At 46.8% G+C, this 20,213-nt stretch overlaps 1 protein-coding gene and 1 pseudogene across 2 annotated transcripts in view; one reads left to right on the top strand and one right to left on the bottom strand.

Annotated features, from left to right (window-relative positions):
* The window catches only part of GPR39 (G protein-coupled receptor 39), a gene marked incomplete at its 5' end in the record, with an annotated part of 226,192 nt that overhangs the window by 95,431 nt on the left and 110,548 nt on the right, over nucleotides 1-20,213 (top strand). The gene's annotated exons all lie outside the window — the stretch shown is intronic.
* The window catches only part of LOC309824946 (large ribosomal subunit protein P1-like), a 101,185-nt pseudogene continuing 100,111 nt past the window's right edge, over nucleotides 19,140-20,213 (bottom strand). The window contains exon 4 of the transcript in view: nucleotides 19,140-19,503. The product of the transcript in view is annotated as a large ribosomal subunit protein P1-like (transcript). The remainder of the gene's footprint in view (nucleotides 19,504-20,213) is intronic.

Here is a 20,213-nt window from a genome sequence, read left to right as displayed (position 1 = left end):
AAATAAGACCATCTATTTACATGTGTCATATAAGCAAAAGAAACTCCGAAAGAATACATGAGACCTTAATAAAAATAGTTACCTTTTTGGGTATGGGAAGGCTGATGTGGGGAGGAGAGGAGATCGGAAAGGAAATTTTTCATTATATATATATGTTTTTTATGCCTTTTATAATTTTTGTACCTGGAAAATGTATTACTCTTTCCACAGAATGTCTTTAAGTCCCAGAAGCCAGGGAGCATCGTGGATGAATTTCCTTTATCTAGTGCCCAGCGTAGCATGTGACTAGCGCATTCCCTCAATCACCACAAAATTGATTTCGTAATAGAATCTTATCCTTCTCATTCTAGTCAAATTTATCTCATCTGAATTGTTGCCCTCCGGTTATAAGAGAGGAAAGAGAAAATAGCTTGGCTTGAAATAAATGCTTAGATATTGATATATCTTTTTACTTCGTAGTTGGCGTGAATTATGTTATTGCTGTCCAAATCTGTGGGCAGTTTTTACCTCAACAAACATTTGGTTTTACAAGTAAATGTTTTTAACTATCAAAAAAATTAGTAAGATTCAGGTATGGATGGATACCACTGGCCACAATTTCTGCAAAGGTGGCCAGTCAGAAACCAGCCTCAGTTTCAACGCCTTTTCGGTCTCTCTCTCCTTTATATCACTATCTTCCTTTGAACAAGTATCTGTTCAACATCTTTTATGGGTAAAACTGTAGATAACAAAAGTCAGCGACCTATGTGGGTGTGTGGAAACCATTGATATGTCTATAGGAGGTTGTTTTTATTCTGTGTTTGGGGAGGAATAGTAAATTATTGCACTGTAAACGTATTGACATAATAAGTGGCTTAAACTCTTAACTTTAATACCAATTGGTAATTTCCTGAGTCATTATAATCAGGCTTTAACATATGAACTCTGTAAAGACTTGATCAATGTCTTCACTGAGAAAAAATGTTACGACCTAGCACATTTCCATCTATTATAATGTTCTTGGTCAATAAACATCATTTTTATTGTAATTATGGAGAGCTGGTCTCCCCTCTCGTGCAGACCGTCGTGAAAACAGAAGCGTGAGATCGTGCAGGATCAAGGTGCTATCCATAACAGCACATTCAGCTGGATTTATGTCCCTCTCCAATTAGGGGACAATCAAGTTCAAATTAATTTAGCTCACAGCTACTAATGAGCAACGGCAAAATAGCTCACTATAAAAATTGTTATTGAATTTTATTTCCTTCCACTTGATGGACCTTGGTGTCCTGGGAGAAAATGCCAGCTTGAGATCTGGGGTGAGGGACCTTGAGATTGTCTCACCTGCTCTGTTCCTGGGTTTCATGACAGCTCCGTCCCCTGGTGGACCAACATCTAATGAGTTGTTAGAGGTCCACAGAGATGGGCTTCTTCGGTCAACTCACCCTTGATGGCTGCCTTTTTGTTTTTTTTGCGGTACGCGGGCCTCTCACTGTTGTGGCCTCTCCCGTTGCGGACCACAGGCTCCGGACACGCAGGCTCAGCGGCCATGGCTCACGGGCCCAGCCGCTCCGCGGCACGTGGGATCTTCCTGGACCGGGGCACGAACCCGTGTCCTCTGCATCGGCAGGCGGACTCCCAACCACTGCGCCACCAGGGAAGCCCGATGGCTGCCTTTTGAGTGAATTCTGTGCTCTAGGCCACTGTCTGGTATAATTCCAGCCACATCTGTAACTTAAAATTTTCCAGGAAGCACATTTTAAAAAGTTAAAACAGGTGAAATTAATTTTGATATATTTTATTTGACTCTGTGAAAAATATTATTTCAGTGTGTAAAAAATGATAAAATATTAATGAGCTAGTTCACATTCTTTTGTTGCACTAAATCTTCAATAACAGATGTATATTTCACACGTACAGCATTTCTCAATTCAGTCTAGCCTCAGTTCAAATGAGCAGGAACCACGTGGGGCTGGCAGCTGCCATGTTGGACAGGGCAGGTCTGGGCTGAATTCCTTCTACTGTAACAAGGTTTTACTTCCCTCTTTAGGGTTTGCAGGTTGCGGGTAGGTGGGCATCGGCTTTGGGGGCTTAGTGGCAGTAAAGAACATGCAAAACCTACACGCATGAAAAGGTACTACATTTTCACTTTTCCTATTAGTCTAGCATGCCATTGGCATATTCACAGTCACTGTGAATTGCCTTACTGATCGTACCACCATCCACCTTCCACGCTAATAAAGGCAGAATAGATCCTCATAAATATCCCGTTCCCTCATTATCAGAGCTTGGCTTCACCAATTATGGCCTCATCACAAAGTTTTTTTTTTCATATTATTATTATTTGTTGCCATGAAAAAAATGCACGTTTTTTGGAAGGCTGACTCTAGTGCGATTGCTTTGATATCAGATAGGGCATGAAGCATATTGTCAGATGTCTAGTTGGGGAATAAGGAGCCACTGAGTATTTTATCTCACTGGCCATGTTCCTGAAGAAAGCACAGACTGGAATCTAGGTGAGTATTTTAATTGTTTAATATTATAAAAGTTTAATAGGAATTCCGAGGCGTAAGGCAAAGGCATCGTTTGTCACTGAACTTGATGACCGCAAACTGGGAGTTGTGTGGTGTGTGCCTGGGGCTCTGGTGTTTCCATCACGAGGAGACCCTCAGCATCTAATGAAACGGGGTGTGAGGAAGAGAAGGGGAGGGGGAAGAAGGGCCACTGCCACGGCCGCTCCCATGGATGTTTATAGCCGTGAATCAGGCTGCCCGCCAGCGCAAGAGGCATCAACCGGGTACAATCTCATCACTGCTGTTTCCACCCTGTCCTCTCAGACTGGATAGGTAGCTTCCAGAGTCCCGACTGGTCTCCCTGTGTCCAGCCACGTCTTCTCCTCAAATCATCCACCACACAGACTTCAGGGAGATTTGTCTGAAATGCAAGTGGGAGCCCATCACTCACTGCTAAAAGTACTTGTGGGGCTGCCTCCCCATTGCCCTTGGGTGAGAGACTACGTATTCCTTGGCAGTGGTATACAGGCCATTGTATGATCCGGCCCCAGCTAACTGCCCTTCCTCTCTCTTTCCCTCCCTGCTCGCCTCCTTCTCACTTTTAGTTTATGCCCCTGCATCTCTGCGGCTCCCATGTCCCTCCTCAGGCTTCTTCACCAAGAATTTTAGTCTACCTCCTTTATAGGACTCTGCTTAGGCTACACCTCCTCCAGGAAGCTTTCCAAGCTTCCCTCACCCCACTCCAGGCAGGTGAAATGCCTGTGCTCTTTACTACTTCATACCCTCAGCAAGTTGTACCCACCTCAGTCATGATGCCTGTTTGGCCACCATCTTCCATCCAAACAAGACCTTGCCTCACTCGTTTCCCCCCCCCCCCTTGTTTTTAAAAAAATATTTATTTAATTTTGAAGTAGAGTTGATTTATAATGTTGTGTTAGTTAAAGGTGTGCAGAAAACCGATTCAATTATGCATATACACATATCTATTCTTTTTCAGATTCTTTCCCCATATAGGTTATTACAGAATATTGAGTAGAGTTCCCTGTGCTATACAGGAGGTCCTTGTTGTTTATCTACTTTATATATAGTAGTGTGTATGTTAATCCCAAACTCCTAATTTATCCCTCCTTCCCTTTCCCCTTTGGTAACCATAAGGTTGTTTTCTTGTCTGTGGGTCTGTTTCTGTTTTGTATATAAGTTTATTTGTATATTTTTTAGATTCCATATATATGTGATTTCACATGATATTTGTCTTTCTCTGACATTTCACTTAGTATGATAATCTCTAGGTCCATCCATGTTGCTGCAAATGGCATTATTTCATTCTTTTTTCTGGCTGTGTAATATTCCATTGTATATGTGTACCACATCATCTTTATGCATTCACCTGTCGATAGACACTTAGGTTGCTTCCATGTCTTGGCTATTGTATATAGTGTTGCTATGAACATTGGGGTGCATGTGTCTTTTCAAATTAGAATCTTGTCTTTTCCAGGAGTGTCATCTCGCTCGTTTTTGAATCCCATGTGTACGCTTAGTGCCTGATGTACAGCGGGTGCTCAGTGGGGGTCTGCTGATGGACTGGACCTGTCCTGTGAAGCAGGCAGAGTTTTCTGGACCTTTTCTCTCTACTGGCAGATGAGGCATGATGTCAGCTCTGGGGGAGGGTCAGCTGGGCCCCCTCAAGAGGGGACAGGTGATGGGGCTGAGTCATCTGCCCAACGCCTGCCAGACACAGATAGCACATGGCAGTGAAAGTGGATTGCTTTGGTTCAGCGTGATGATGTCTGGGGACCCCACCAAGAATGTACATTTAGGAACGGAGTGGAGGGGCTGGGGATGGAGGTGAGGCCTGAGGGCGCAGGAGTTTAATCTCCATCTTGATGGCAGGGGGATCCAATGAAGCGTTTTTAGCGGGGCGTGGATGGTCAGGTGTCCTGGACCCAGGCTCTTAGAGCTCACGTTCATGGCGTGTGCGTATCTCTGCCAGTCTCTGATCGGGGGAGCTGCAGAGGATGGGGCCAGAGATAGGGACTTGTGTCAGCTAAGAATATTAACAGCTTGTTCCTGCTGTTCATAAAGAAGGAACAAGTGGATATTAGGTGGTCACTGGCCTTAGCACTCTGACTTTCCAGCGTCTTTCTGTGAGGTGCATCGTATCTTCCTCATAGCATTTAAATCCCTCTGGAGTTACCTTCTTATTTATTTATTTACTCGTTTGTTGGCTGTGTCCACCGCTAGAATGTACACCGTGTGAGGAAAGGGGCCTCATCACACCACAGATGTGGTCTCACGCACCTCCAGGCCTCCAGATCCAATATAAAAACCCTGAGCTCAGTTTCCCAGGCGGATGTTTGGAAGCATCTCCCAAATGGTCAAGGCCTTTCTGACATTTTGTACACAATTGATTTCACCAAGCTGGTTGCCTCATCACCATCTCTGGGCCCTTTATCTTTTTTTGCTCTTACTGAACAAATTCGCCGCTGTGACACTGGATACTGATTAGCAATTCGTACAGCAGTTATTTTAGAAACTGGCAGAATTCCATTGTTTTGTTCCTTAATTCTTAATTCACATTTTTAAGGTACTGTGCCTTCATTCATATGGTGGGATTTCCTCTTTCGTATGTGCCTCTAATGGATCAAAAAGTTCTTCCCTCCCTCAAATAATTATGAACATTGAAGAGTTACTGAAATTGTTCAGTCATTTAAAAATTTGAGCTGAGAATATTTATGGCCTTTCCTGGCCTTCCCTTTGTGCCAAGTTAGTAGTTGCTGGTGTAAGTGTGGCTGAAAATATGGAGTGCGATTCTGATATTTCCAGAACCTTCTCTTGGCCTAGCACGTGGTGGGATTTAGAGTCCCTGTCCCATCGGAGGCCATCATTAGCCTTCCGGTCAGCCCCGCACTGTGATGTAAATGGTCAACACACATGTCCCCACCTCTCACTGTGCCCATCTTTCCGGCTCCCATGTTAGCCTGGGCTTCTGCAAACATAGTCCTTCCTCTATAACTTTGCAACTCTGCCCTCTCCATCTCTGTCTCCCCAGAGCCCTCTGAGAGGGTGGTGGGCATCCATGAATGATTCGGAACAACTGAGTTGTAATAAACACAACATCCAAATGTATTCTGTATGACAGTCATTGTTCTTAGTTGCTTTAAATATACTAACACATTGACTCTTTACAGCTACCTCCTGAGGCAGGTACTGTTACCCCGATTTAATGGATGAGGGACGAAGCCAGAGAGAGACATTGGGTAGCCTGCCTAAGGTCACACCACCAGTACTGTGAGAGCAAGAGCCACTGGGTGGCCCCAGGCAGGTGACATCAGAGCCCGCCTGCCAACACCCTGCACTGCACTGCCTTCTGGTGTGGGTGGAAGCCACTGCTTACTTATATGGCATTAGGGACAGGAAGCAGAGCTTTCCTTTGTCTGATTCAGGGACTTCCACGTTGGGACACCAACCCATTCCCCCTTGATCCCAACAACCATCTAAGAGTAGAAATAAATGCAAATAGCAAGAAGTTGAATTGACGTGGACCTTCCTTAATGCCCGAGGACTACCTGGTAGATGCCAAGTCAGAATGCTGGGGAGAAAAGCTTCCCCGCGCTCCCTCTGGTCCTGTGTCTGTGGCTTCCGGCAGCGCTGGGGAAAGGAGATCCAGCCTCCGTAAGGGACAGGGCCCTCTGAAGAACTTGTGATAGGGCGAGTGGGTAGAGGATTGGCCTCAAGGGCACACATGGCGCTGCCACCACGTACCCATGAGACAGGTCATTCTGAGCCATCCTTACTCTGTAATATGCAGGTGCCCCTTAGGTGCCCGGAGACAGCCTGGCAGAGTGTTGTTGCCAGGAGCTTCAAAAGAGAAGGGACTGAAATTAGGTCTTCCCTTATTTATTTTGCCAAGTAAGGAGATTTTAAAAGGGACAAAGTGAAAGAAAAAGACCATCTCTTGCCACCATCGTTCGGTAACAGTATTTTAACTACCTAAAATATAAATGGACTTATACAGCTAAGGAAAGGAAAAGTCCATTCAGTTGAGTTCAGATGGTTCACCTTAAGAAAAACTCACATTTTGTTCAGTTCAGCTTGGACCTGTGACGTTCTGTCAGCCATCACTGAGGGCCAGCTTTTGGGAACAAGTAATGTAGGAAAAACAGAGCAAGAAAAAAAAGAGCAGCCCTTGGGCTTCCCTGGTGGCGCAGTGGTTGAGAGTCCGCCTGCCGATGCAGGGGACACGAGTTCGTGCCCCGGTCCGGGAGGATCCCACGTGCCGCGGAGCGGCTGGGCCCGTGAGCCATGGCCGCTGAGCCTGCGCGTCCGGAGCCTGTGCTCCGCAACGGGGGAGGCCACAGCAGTGAGAGGCCCGCGTACCGCAAAAAAAAAAGAGCAGCCCAGTCCTACTCTTGCTGCCCATTACTTGCGTAACCTTAGGTAACTTCTTGAGCACCTTTAATCTTTACTTTTCTCCTCTATGAATTGTGGGCTGCTTGCCATGGGCGTTGTGAAGCTTACATGAGGCATGTTGAGTGCCTGTGACCTGAGGGAGGAGTTCAGACCATGCTTAGAGGTTTTAGAGCTGTGATTCTCAAACAGTGATTCTGACAGACCGCACCAGCATCACCTGGGAACTTTCGAGAAATGTAGGTTGTTGCCCCTTGCACACCCCCCTCTCCATCTGCTGCATCAGAAACTGTGGAGGTGAAGCCCATTAACCTGGAGCTTAAACCGCCCTCCAGGTGATGTTTTTTAAATTAATTTTTATTGGAGTATAGTTGCTTCACTAGGTTGTGTTAGTTTCTACGGTACAGCAAAGTGAATCAGCTATACGTATACATACATCCCCTCTGTTTTGGATTTCCTTGCCATTCAGGTCACCACAGAGCACTGAGTAGAGTTCCCTGTGCTACACAGTAGATTCTCATTAGTTACCTATTTTTTTTTTTGCGGTACACAGGCCTCTCACTGTTGTGGCCCCTCCCGTTGAGGAGCACAGGCTCCGGACGCGCAGGCTCAGCGGCCATGGCTGACGGGCCCAGCCGCTCCATGGCATGTGGGATCTTCCCGGACCGGGGCACGAACCCGTGTCCCCTGCATCGGCAGGCGGACTCTCAACCACTGCGCCACCAGGGAAGCCCTAGTTACCTATTTTATACATAGTATCAATAGCATATATGTGTCGATCCCAGTCTCCCAATTCATCCCACCCCCCTTTTCCCCTTGGTATCTATTCGTTTGTTCTTTATGTCTGTGTCTCCTCCAGGCGCTTCTGATGGCCTGCTCAACCTTGAGCACTACCTCTGTAGAGAACACTGCCATGTTTGTAAGGGTAGCTGGGCTCTGGCCAGAACACCTGTGAAGAAGGGTGCCGAGAGCGGCTTCGGTTTCCCTGGTAACTGTCCAGCTCAGGCTGCTCTTATCCTTATCAATCCATCCCTCCTAGAATGAGGCTTTCCATGATGTGTTAATCATGGGTCACCCACCTGCCTGTCCCTGTTAGATTCTCATGGGTAGGCTCAGGACACTGGTGCCCACCTTCTAGCCCAGCAGTGGGGCATTGCTCTGCAGAGTGAGGGCCCCTCCCCGCATCTTGCTGCCTCTGACTTCCATCTGCCAGAAGCTGGGCGAGCTCCATCCTGCACTTCGTTGTTGGCTAGCTCCTCTCGGTGGGGGTGTCTCTCATTTCCTCTGTTGGATGAAGCTTGTAGGTAGATGCTGTGGCCGGTCTCCCTGTCTGCACACTCCCTCTCCTCCAGTCTGGTGCTGCAGGACGCTGCTGTCAGAATCTTTGTCCCAAGGTACGGCTTTGACTGGGTCATGCTCCCAATCAAAATGGTCCCTTCACAAGGCACCCACATAATAAATCGCAAGTCTTTAGTCTGGAACACAAGAGCCTCCAAAATCTAGTGACACTGATTGGATTTCTTTTAAAATAAAATTTAAAGCTATAGAAAGCACAGAAAATAATGTCGTGTGTACTCACAAGTGACACGCGTTAATATATCGCATTTTTAAATCTTTTCTTTTTTTTAATGACGAAATCATTTACAGATAAAGTCTCCTTTCCCTTCATTCCTTCAGACCACCTTTAGGGCATTTGCTTCTGCAAGTCACCTTCATACAACCTACACTTGAGCCGAACTGGACCCCTGGGAATTCACAGGAGAAGCTCGTGCTCCCCTGCCTCAGCTGGAGCTAACTTCTAAATCCCTGTGTTTAGAGCACAGGGTTAATTCAGAGCACAGGGATGAAGGCTCAGCTTGGCCATCAACTAAATGTGGCATCTTTGACAGACTCAGTGTTCTTATCTGTAAAATGGGGATTCAGTGTAAAGTGTTCATTCATTGTCTGACGGGCAGCCAGATGGGGAGGGCTGATGGCAGGTTTATGGGGGTGGGGGTGTGCTCCCCAGGAACCGCTGAGATAAACACTCCAAGAAAGCAGACATCTAACATCTCACAGCATCTGGCTTGGAAAAGACCTCTTCAATGATATCTTGACACGTGGCCTTGGTAGAAAACCTGAGCAAATATGAACCAAACGGGTCCATGATTCCAGACCCCAAAAGTTCTGCAAACTTGAAATTTACCATCACTTATTTGGCAGTAAAACCTGGACTAACCTGATACGAGGCTATTTATGGCATTTATCAAACTGCAAAAATTCATGCCTTTTGCTGTAGAAATGTGTGCGTGTGTGTGTGTGATTCCAGGATTCTTTCCTGGAATCTGCAGGGGATGTTTCGTAGTGCACAGTAGATGTACTGTATCGCTTTTCTGAAATCTGGGCAATTCTGAATTCCTAACCACATTTGGCCCCCAGGGTTTTAGCCAAGATTTGTGGACCAGTACAGACCCCAGCGGGAGGGATCCTGCCCCTGTCCACCCTGCCCCCAGCAAGTTCCTAGTCCTATAGGCTCCCAGGAAAATGGTTTTCCTCCATGTGAGAATCTTTGAAGTGCACACAGGGTCCAGCCCCACCTGCAGCTGAAGCCCAGAGTCATCCTTTACTCATTGCAGAAATGTATTTTTTTTGGTCTTAGAAACACGGCATAGACTCAAAAGAAAGGGGGCTCACGCTGTCTGCAAGATGCTCTGGGCCTTATCGGAGGGCTGTAGCAGCCTCCAGGGGTCAGTACCCCAGGCTGCTCCCCCGACTCAATACCCACACACTCTGGGTTTTCGCCCCTGCCTCCCCATATTGTGGTGTGTAGGGAGAATGTCCCATTTTCTCTGAGTCCTACTAGATCCTAAAGTCCTGAACTAATGGTGCTCAGGTATGAATGGGTGGTAAAGCTCTGGGTGGTCTCTCTCTAGATGCCATTTACACTTTAGCCAGGGTGCTTTGAGCTTCCACCCAGAGGGTTGACTAATAGAGGGTTTTCAAATAACGTGCTATTTGGGGACCGAGGAGTTGTTCTGATTACTTAGTGCTGTTTAATAAGCTTGCCCCAAACCCAGGTAGTAGCTTCAGGCAGCCGTTTTATTTTGCTCACCGTTTTGTGGGTCAGGAATCTGGGGGGTGCTTGGCTAGGGGGTTCCTCGCTGATCCACGTGAACTTAGCTGGACTGGCTGGAACATCTACTTGCATTTTATTCTGTCCATCAAAGTGGTCACTGGGGCTGCTCAGATTCACAGAGGGAGGAAAAGAGACCCCCTTCGTATGGGTTGTGGCAGGAGTGTGTGGGGTGGGAGACACTGGACCACTTTTGGAAAACTGTAGTCGGCACAGGAGGCTTCCAGGCAGATCAGGTGCCTAAGTGGAGGAATCTGTAATTCCAGTCCAAAGAGTTACGATGGAGGAAACTTGGGGTGCAGAAAAGCCCAAAGAAGATTCTCTCTCTTTACATATATTTGGGCAGAGAAAAAGGAAGTGTTGTTAGGAAGACCAAGAAATTCCACATCCCTACGCCTCACCTACATCCTCTCCACACCCATCCCTCGCACTTCCGGTACCACCATCCCCCGCCCTTCTTCCTTGCACCCCCATTCTCAAGGTGGTGAAAATTCCTTTAACGTGCAGAAATCTTTCACTTCCACTCTAAAATAAGAACGTTAGAATTTCGTATTAAGGCCTGCTCAAGCTGATAGCAAGGGCTGCCAGAGAGTTTGTTGTGAGAACAGGAAGGCAGCATGAGCCCCAAGGCCCTGGAGAATTAAGAAAGGGGAGGAGGGGGGTCAGGACGGAGAAGACCCACCATCCCCATCTCACAGGGGCAGGGAGGGGTCCCTCTGCCCGATTCCTACCGGTTCCTCAGCTTCTCCTCCTTCCCACACGGTCCCCAGCTGACTCCTGCGAAGACCCCCGTCTGCCACGTGGGGAGAAACCCTCCAAGGAGCGTTTTGATTGATTTCGGCGTATTGTGTCCAGACAGCCCTGGTCTGGCCACCTGGGCTGCCCATCCCTGCAGGTGCGCTATTGAAGGCAGTCTCGCGGCCACCGCTATGAAGCTGTGACACGCCCGCTGAGAGCTGCCAGTTTCCTGGTTGACCGGGGAGTAGGGTCCCACGTCCTTTCACTCCGGAGTGTGGTGTGAAACTGAAATTGAGTTGAGGCTGGATTCTTTCCTCCAGGTGAGCTGCCTTTGAAAAGAAGAGAATCCCTATAAAACCAGGGGCTCACTTTAACTGGCAGCGCTCCCACGCGGGTAAGCCAGCGCCCAGGGCGCCCTGTGATTATCTGCTTGGTGGCATCTCTGGGGTGACCATCCTGCCCCGGCTGCCCTGCCTCTCAGCCTCTCCTGGACACCCCTTTCCCTCTGTGAACTGGGGTCAACTCAGGAAACCTGGGCTGCTTCTTTAAGGAACCTGAGCCAGACTTGGGAGAATAGACCTTTTGGAAAATTTAAGTCATATCCCATATGTATAGGGCAGAAAAAACACATTTTGGATATTCCATGGTTTTCTCTTATCCACACCACTGTCTCCTTCATCAGTGACAGCATTCAACGTCACTGAAAAGCTAAGGAAAAGGATGCAGTTGAGCCAGTTGTGTGGACTGAAAACCCAATGGGAGGGGAAAGAGCAGGTGTGTGGGTAACCCCTGAAGATGACTGGGCAGGGGTGGGCAGGGTGATTTGGGGTGGAGTGTGGGCAGAGGGCTTGAACTTTTAATCTCGTTGATCGCCCAGCCATCTGTGAAGGAGGCACAGCGACTGGACAGGGTTTTTGTTTCTGTTTTTGTTTGTTTTCCTGTACTCTGGGCTTTGGTGTCTGCATCAGCAAAGCAGAGGCAATAGGAATTATCTTCCTTATGGGGCAGATTGGGAGTTTCAGTGTGACGATACGTGCAAAGCGCCAGAGAGAACAATGCCTGGAACAAAGGAAATCATAAATGTTCACTGTGACTGCTACTATTTGATGGAAGAAAAGACAGCACAGCAAAATGAATGAGAGGGAATGTGGTAGAAAAGAAAATCTATAGGGCCAGATGCACACAGGCCATCTTGGGTCCTAATCCCACATCCACCAGTTGGCTATCATGTGACCTTGGCAAATTCTTTAACCTTTCTGAGCCTCAGTTTCCCCACCCCCACCCAGTAAAACAAGAAGACGGCAGATTCAGATCAGCAGGTCTGGGATAAGGCCTGGGATCTTGCATTTCTAATAAGGTTCCAGGGGATGCAGGTGAGACTGGTCCAGGACTACACTCTGCATGACAAGGGACAGTGATGCTCTGTGATGACTGTAGGTACCAGTACGGAGGGTTCACACAGGGGAGAGGGAATGATCCGTCTTCCTGGTCAGCGTCTTGAGGATTACGGGAAGCTCTCCCAAGAGGTTTCCCAATCATCGAGGCTTCCGAGGATGAATAGACCGTCAGCGTCCGTAATGGGCTCAAGAACGGTTGTCAGACTTCTTACATCTTCCCCCATCAGCGTTAACAAGTCATAGCCACGAGTCAGTTTTGGTTGGAAGTAGGTGCGTGGAGAAAGATGGAAGATGTGGGCAGCCAGTCCTCGAACTTGAGTGAACATCCGAATCTCCCAGAGGGCTTGTGAAATGTAGATTGCTGGGCCCCAACCCAGAGTTTCTAAATCATTAGGCCTGGACTGGGGCCCAGGAGTTTGCATCTGTGACAAGTTCCCAGTGGATTTCGAGAACCACTGCTTTATGGCAAGAGGCCTCCCACCCCAGGGCACACACAGGCCAAGGGTTATAACTGGGCATAGGGGGTGGGGCAGAGAAGCCCAGAGGGACAAACACAATGGGAGGGGCTGCTGGAAGGGGTTTTGTCAAGACTGGGCCTGAGACTTGAGACTTGGCCAGCACAGTTGACGCGGACAAGACGCTGAGAACTGACCACTGTGTTCACTGAGAGTGGCAGATAGCTTATCAGCCCTTGGATTCCTTCCACCCAGTACGATGAAGATGTAGTCATCCCAACTGAAATTACTTTTCTTCCTTCCCTCCACTCTTTCCAAAGCATGACGCTTTCCAGGAGCCTGGCTATAAAAATGAAGACCCAGACCAGCCCCAGTAGGCCTCAGTGGACATGAGCATGTTGATCTGTTGGCAGCTCAGGGGGCTCTGGAGCTCGGGCAGAACCTCCATCTTTAGAGGTATTTGAGATGGGTTGGTTTCCAGGGATGCAGCAGCCTCTGCACTAAGAGGGAGGCATCATATATAAATATCAAACGAAGGGAGGGAGGGAGGGGCTGGCTGACATTTTGGCTGACCCTGGATCCTCTGAGAAGAAAAACCACTAGGGCTTGAATTAATTTTAATTCAATGGAATATTTTCATAACGCGGTCCTTGGAGCAGCAAGACGGTGTGTTTCAGATTTTCCACTGCTTCCGGTGAGCCACACTGATGGAGGGTCATTGGGGGTCACAGTAGGAGGAATCCCACTAATTGTACCATAAGGGACATTTGCCCATTAGCTCAGATGGATTGTCTCCTAACAGAGTCCTTCCGGAGAGTGCTCTTGCAGGTGAGGGATGGGAGGAAGGGAATTGAAAAGTAATTGAAATTTGCAAATGGCATTTCCTTGGGCCCTGGACAAAATGAGTTCCATATGGCCAGCAGGGGGCAGCAATGCACAAACAGTGTTTCTGGTGTGTGTACCAGGAGCTGGGTGCTGTCTCTGAAAATAGCTCAGCAGTGAGGATGGCCGAGGCTGTTTATAGATAATTTCCAGAGTTGGCAAAGCTGGGCCTGTCACGCCCACCCTTTCCCCCACAAGCAAACCTTTGTTTTTCTCAGTATGCTGAGAAGTCAATAAATGTTTAGGTCTGCTGGGTTTTAATGCTGCAACTTTTCTTTTCATCTTTTGGCTGCTCTGTGTAATTTAGAATTTCTGCAGCCTGACTGAAAATTATAAGTAAACTAGGATTAAGAAGGCGGCTTTATTAATATCATAGTTCAGTTAATAGACATTTAAAAATGTCTATTTCACCTCTTCTCTGGGTTGAAATTTTCTTAGAACTATAATCGCGGTGACACCCGTACACCAAGTTGGGGAACTTGCCCGTCGCTCTTTGTTTTAAAGTTGAAGAAATGAGACTGACAAAATGCAAGAAAACAGATCTCAAGGAATAGTCAGTTTTTCCCAATTTAGGGATATTAGTTTGTCTGTTCCTAAAACTAGGACTCAGCCTGTATTATATTTTCTCAGCAATGGGTCAGGTTTGCTTGTAAATGACTTTAATTGTAGATGGCTTTGCCTGTTGTGCTGGGCTGGAAAATTCTGCAGCCCAGCATACTTCTCCTTTGGGAAGCTTCTCACATCTTGCACAGTATTTCTCTCCACCACCCTCTGCTGTTACCCCCCACCCCCCGCCCAAGGTTAATTTAATCCTGTTGTTCTTAAATGAAACCCTAAATCATCCTCCTTCCCTTCCCTGTCTTTCTTCTCTCTGTTTAAACTCTTCCAGGATGTAATAGTATGGAAAATATTTCAATCATCATGCCTCCTTTTCGGGCGGCCAGTTCTCTTGGGCGTGTTCTCTGTGGCTTGTACTGAAGTGCAGTTTTTCACAGTGTCGTTTTTAGTTTAAATAGCATGCGGTGCACAATGGCTAAAGGTCTTCTAGAACATTCCACCTGGGGTCTTGCCATTAAATAATATTCTAATGGAACACGTACCTAGCTTTCCATAGGAAGAAATGCTATTGGATCCCAGCCCTAATTGGCTATAAATTTAGCTAAAGGTCCATCTGCCTTGGGAGTTAGACCATCTTCTCTGAACTCAGAAGAGTGCCCTGGATTAGATGTTTAATGGATAGACTTAGAGAATAAATATGTGCTTGTAAGTGTGTTGTTTAGAAAATAGTCAAGTGAAAGGCATTTAATTCTGCTAAGCCAGCAAATGTAAATTTTCTATCTTCTTACACTGTCTTGCTTCGTGTCAGCTCCTCAATTTAGCAGCTGTGTGACCTTGCATATATTACTCAACCTTGCTGAGTCTCAGTTTCCTCGATTGCAAAATAGAGAGCGTGAGGACCAAATAGAGGTATGCAGTGTTTAGCAGAGCCTAGAGTCAGTCCCCAAGGCATAGCAGCGACTTCTGGATTTTGTTGTTATTGTCGTTGGTACTACTGCTATCATTATGTAGCCTAATTCCCATGCGTACGTGTCTTTCAAAGTCCCCACCTGCCTATACCTTGTCATTTCTCAACACACATTACTCAGGGAAGCTTTCTCTGATCCCCCTGACTAGGGTGCTATGTCTTGGCTATTGTCAGTAGTGCTGCTATGAACATAGGGGTGCAAGTATCTTTTTGAATTAGAGTTTTGTTTGGATATATGTCTAGGAGTGAGATTGCTAATCATATGGAAACTCTATTTTAGTTTTTTGAGGAACCTCCATGCTGTTTTCTATAGTGGCTGCACCAGCTTACATTCCCACCAAAAGTGCAAGAGGGTTCTCTTTTCTCCACACCCTCTCCAGCATTTGTTATTTGTAGACATTTTTTTTTTTTTTTTTTTTTGCGGTACGCGGGCCTCTCTCTGTTGTGGCCTCTCCCGTTGCGGAGCACAGGCTCCGGACATGCAGGCTCAGTGGCCATGGCTCACGGGCCCAGCCGCTCCGCGGCATGCGGGATCTTCCGGGACCGGGGCACGAACCTGCGTCCCCTGCATTGGCAGGCGGACTCCCAACCACTGCGCCACCAAGGAAGCCTGTAGACTTTTTAATGATGCCCATTCTGACCGGTGTGAGGTGGTACCTCATTGTAGTTTTGACTTGCATTTCTCTAATAATTAGTGATGTTGAGCATCTTTTCATGTGCCTATCGTTCCTCTGTATGTCTTCTTCGGAGAAATGTCTGTTTAGGTCTTCTGCCCAGTTTTTGATTCAGTTGTTTTTTTGTTGTTGTTGAGTTGTATGAGCCGTTTGTATATTTTGGAAATTAAGCCCTTGTCGGTCGTATCATTTGCAAATATTTTCTCCCAGTCTGTAGGTTGTCTTTTGGTTTTGTTTATGGTTTCCCTTGCTGTACAAAAGCTTGTTAGGTTTGATTAGGTCCCATTTGTTTATTTTTGCTTTTATTTCTATTGCCTTGGGAGACTGACGTAAGAAAACATCGGTACAAGTTTTGTCAGAGAATGTTTTACCTGTTTTCTCTTCTAGGATTTTTATGGTATCATGCCTTACATTTAAGTCTTTAAGCAATTTTGAGTATTTTCGTGTATGGTGTGAGGGTGTGTTCTAACTTCATTGATTTACATGCAGCTGCCCAACTTTCCCAACACCATTTGCTGGAGAGACTGTCATTTTTCCATTGTATATTCTTGCTTCCTTTGTTGAAGGTTAATTGACTGTAAGTGTGTGTAGGTTTATTTCTGGGCTCTCTATTCTGTTCCATTGATCCGTATGTCTGTTTTTGTGCCATTACCATGCTGTTTTGTTTTTTTTTAAGTATTATTTATTTATTTTTAACATCTTTATTGGAGTATAATTGCTTTACAATGGTGTGTTAGTTTCTGCTTTACAACAAAGTGAATCAGCTATACATATACATATATCCCCCTATCCGCTTCCTCTTGCCATCTCCCTCCCACCCTCCCTATCCTACCCCTCTAGGTGGTCACAAAGCACTGCGATGATCTCCGCCTACCATGCTGTTTTGATTACTGTAGCTTTGTAGTATCAGACAGTGAGATCTTTGATTCAGGACAAGGTCTTCATCTTTGGTGCCCAGAGCATGTCACATCTGGAACCTGTACAGGGTAGTCATTCAATGGAGCTTTGCTCTGTTCATTAAGACTGTGTGTCTACCAGGCTTTGCCCTCCCATGCATAGAAGGAGGTTTCCTTAAGAGTCCCATTGTCTATGTTACTATTTAACATAACTGAAAAGCAACAAGACCAAATCCTCACCTGGAGGTTTCATCATCTCACTCTAACTGTGGACAGTTTCCTCAATTAAGAGCTTCATAGTGACTTTCTAAGGTACTGGCCCTGAGGATCTCATTAACAGATGGTCCAGAACATGACTTCTTTTTAGTTAATTCACATTGATGCCAAGAGATCAGGTTGTGTCTTTTTGTGATGCTCACAAACAACCTGTTTAATGGTCCATTTTACAATTTTCAGGAGGACTTAGGTCAAGATGAACTGCCTAAGTTTCTGGAAATCAGCCTTCCCCTATTTCTGGAACTAGGGTATTTGCTCAACGCCTGTCTCCTGGCTTCTCCAAGAGCCCGGGGGAGCTACTAAGAGAGTCTCTGAAGTTTTTCTGGAACATTCCTCCACATCCCAAATGTAATTTTGCTGATCCGACACCCTATCTCATTGCCATAGATTGATGGTTTCCTGCTATCTCCTGGCTTGATGAGGACTTCAGTTGTCTTCTGGGACACTAGCTTTACACTGTCCAATTTGCAGGCTCATTGCTAGGAGAGATAAAAGCCCAGTTGGAATTTTAACACTCTGTTTTGTGTTACCTATTAATTTTGTGACACTTCGTCCAATCAGTGAGTCTCTCCCTTTGTTCTGTTTGCTCCAGATATCATTTAAAAACCTTCTTCTGGGGCTTCCCTGGTGGCACAGTGGTTAAGAGTCCACCTGCTGATGCAGGGGATACGGGTTCGTGCCCCGGTCCGGGAAGATCCCACATGCCGCGGAGCGGCTGGGCCTGTGAGCCATGGCCGCTGAGCCTGCGCGTCCGGAGCCTGTGCTCGCAACGAGAGAGCCCACAACAGTGAGAGGCCTGCGTACAGCAAAAAAACCCACAACAAACAAACCTTCTGTTGTCTTCTTTATCACTCATAAACCTCTGTGAATTGGGGGTCTTTCTCTGGATGCGACAATTCCTACACGACCTGCACATATTTAAAAAATTCGTCCTGACTTGGCGTGTCTCTCTTTCCATCCTTTGTCCTTGCCTTTTAACCTCCTGAGCTGAACAGGGAGGCCCCTGCAAAGCATTGCTGCTTCCTTTAGAGGTTGCCCCTCTCCCGCCTTTTCTTCCTTCCTGACTCGGAGTTGGTCGTGTGATCAGAATTACATTTTATAAGCAGGAAATTCTAATTACTGCACAGTGGCAGCTGGAACAACTTATCCATACCATCCTTCTGGTCCTCCAGAAGCAGCTGCTAAGAGGGTGATGACTGTGTAAGCAAGCATGGTATCAATTTGCTCTCTAGGTGGGCTTGTGTAGGGAACAGAACAAATGAGGTTGATCGTGTTTCCCTGGAAGGGGAAATAGAGAAGGTGGCGTTCCAGAAGCAGAGAGGCGGAGGAGGGAGGCTGCAGCAGGTATGCACCAGGCTCGTGCTCTGAGCATCAGCCCCTCCCCATGCACATTGATGGCAGGTGGTGTCCCCACTGGGCTTCCCTGCCAGCCTATGTGAGGGCTGCTTGCAGATGCCGGCAGTGGCATCACTGTCCCCAGCGAGTGGAGTCAGGGAGGTCATTCAGGCCTCCATTACTAGAGTCTCACCCATGCCTGTTGCCCAGTGGGACTGTCAGAAGCATGTGGATTTGAATTCTATTACTGCAGTGATGCCCTGGGGTCTCCAAACTTCACTCAGAAGTGAAATGCCTCCTTCTTTCCCTCATATTTTTCCATTCTTGATTCTGTATGTTCTATTTTCAGCTCCCAGAAGGCCAGATGCTTCTCTGGGCTTAGTTAATAGCTAAGATGATGGTTGCCCAGAGTGTGCAAACCTGCCTGGTCCCGAGACGCATGGCTGCCAATCTAAGAACGCTCTTCCTGTTTCCCATTTCAGACTTTTCGTCTCTACCTTTGTTCCTAACGCTGTCTTCCAAATCAAGATCTCTAGTTTCAGTGGAGAGGTGTTTCTTCATTCCTGTATCAGGGTCCACATCCACGGATGCATATTTTTGTATCATTTCTTCTTCATTGAACCTAAAATATGTAAGGAGGCAAGGTGAAAATAAATATCAAGAAAACGATAGAAAATCCCCATTTTTCAATCCCTGGTGAAGTAATTGGTTCAGGCAATGATCATCAGTGGATGAAACCATGAGTCAGAGGTTGATGAGGATGTTTACATGGGAGGGGTCAGGCTGTCACATCCCGAACTCACTCATTAATGATAGCGCCCCTGAGAGAGGAAATACCAGTCATCGTGGACCCCTAAAATACAAACCACTCAATACCACCTAAGGAATTTTTTTTTTTTTTCCAGCAAAGACCTCAGCTTTTCATTCAACATGTTACCGGAGAGGTTTAGTCAAAAAAGACCAAAGCCCACGTCATCATCCTACTCTTCAAATTCTTCTTTGTTTGCTTCTACTTTCTTCTCCTCAGCTGGGGCAGCAGTGGGAGAAGGGGCAGGACCTCCTGCTGGGGCAGCATCAGCTGCTGGGCAGGACCTCCTGCTGGGGCAGCTCCACCTGCCCCCATGTTGCAGATGAGGCTTCCGATGTTGACATTGGCCAAAGCCTTTGCAAATAGCCTGGCCAGAAAGGTTCAACGTTTGCACTGGCTGCTTTAAGGAGGGCATTGATTTTATCCTCCGTGACCATCACCTCATCGTCGTGCAGGGCGAGGGCCGAGTAGATGCAGGCCAGCTCCGAGATGGAGGCGGGTGAGCGCTAAGCAGGGGCCGCTGGGCACGGTGCTAGTCGCTGGATGAAGTGAGGGCCTCACCCCACCACGGCCTTAGCTTCCTTGGAAGGACCGAGCGCCTTAGCCGCAGCTGGGGCAAGGGACAGGAATATTCTTGACAATATAAAGTTGAACCTGAATTTAGTCAAGCTGCATTTACTAGAAATACAGGGAACAGAGGAACAAATAAGATGACACCACGAAGAGACAAGCTGACAAATTCAGAATGTAAGGCATTCTACACGTCACCGCAACAGTAAAGGCGTAAGACCTCAGAGACATAACCACCGCATGTACTTGAATATAATGCGGGTCCTTGTCTGGAGGCTGATTTCAGCAAGCTGACTGTGAACTGGCCAAGCGATGACATTGACCAGGAAGCAATTATTGCTAATTTTGTTAGACCTGTTAATTTTGAATCAGGGTGATGAGTATACGGGGGTTTGTTATGCTGTCGCCTCTATGTTTCCATATGTTTGAAAATGTTTATGGTAGAAAATATTTTTACAAGTTAAAAAATAAAGCAAGTTGGTCAGTATACTTCCTAAGGGGGTCGGCGGGGGGGGGGGATTGTCTAATATTAAATGCCCCAAATGAGTTATCCTGCTCGATTTATATCCCAGTCTTTAATAAATTAGAATTCTGGGTTCTAAGTTTAAAAGGGAAGGCGGGTGGACATTGTTTGTATCAGTAGAGT

Source organism: Grampus griseus (assembly GCF_964374135.1).
Source record: "Grampus griseus genome assembly, chromosome: 7".
Classification (NCBI taxonomy): domain Eukaryota; kingdom Metazoa; phylum Chordata; class Mammalia; order Artiodactyla; family Delphinidae; genus Grampus; species Grampus griseus.
This window is presented reverse-complemented; position numbering and strand designations above follow the sequence as displayed.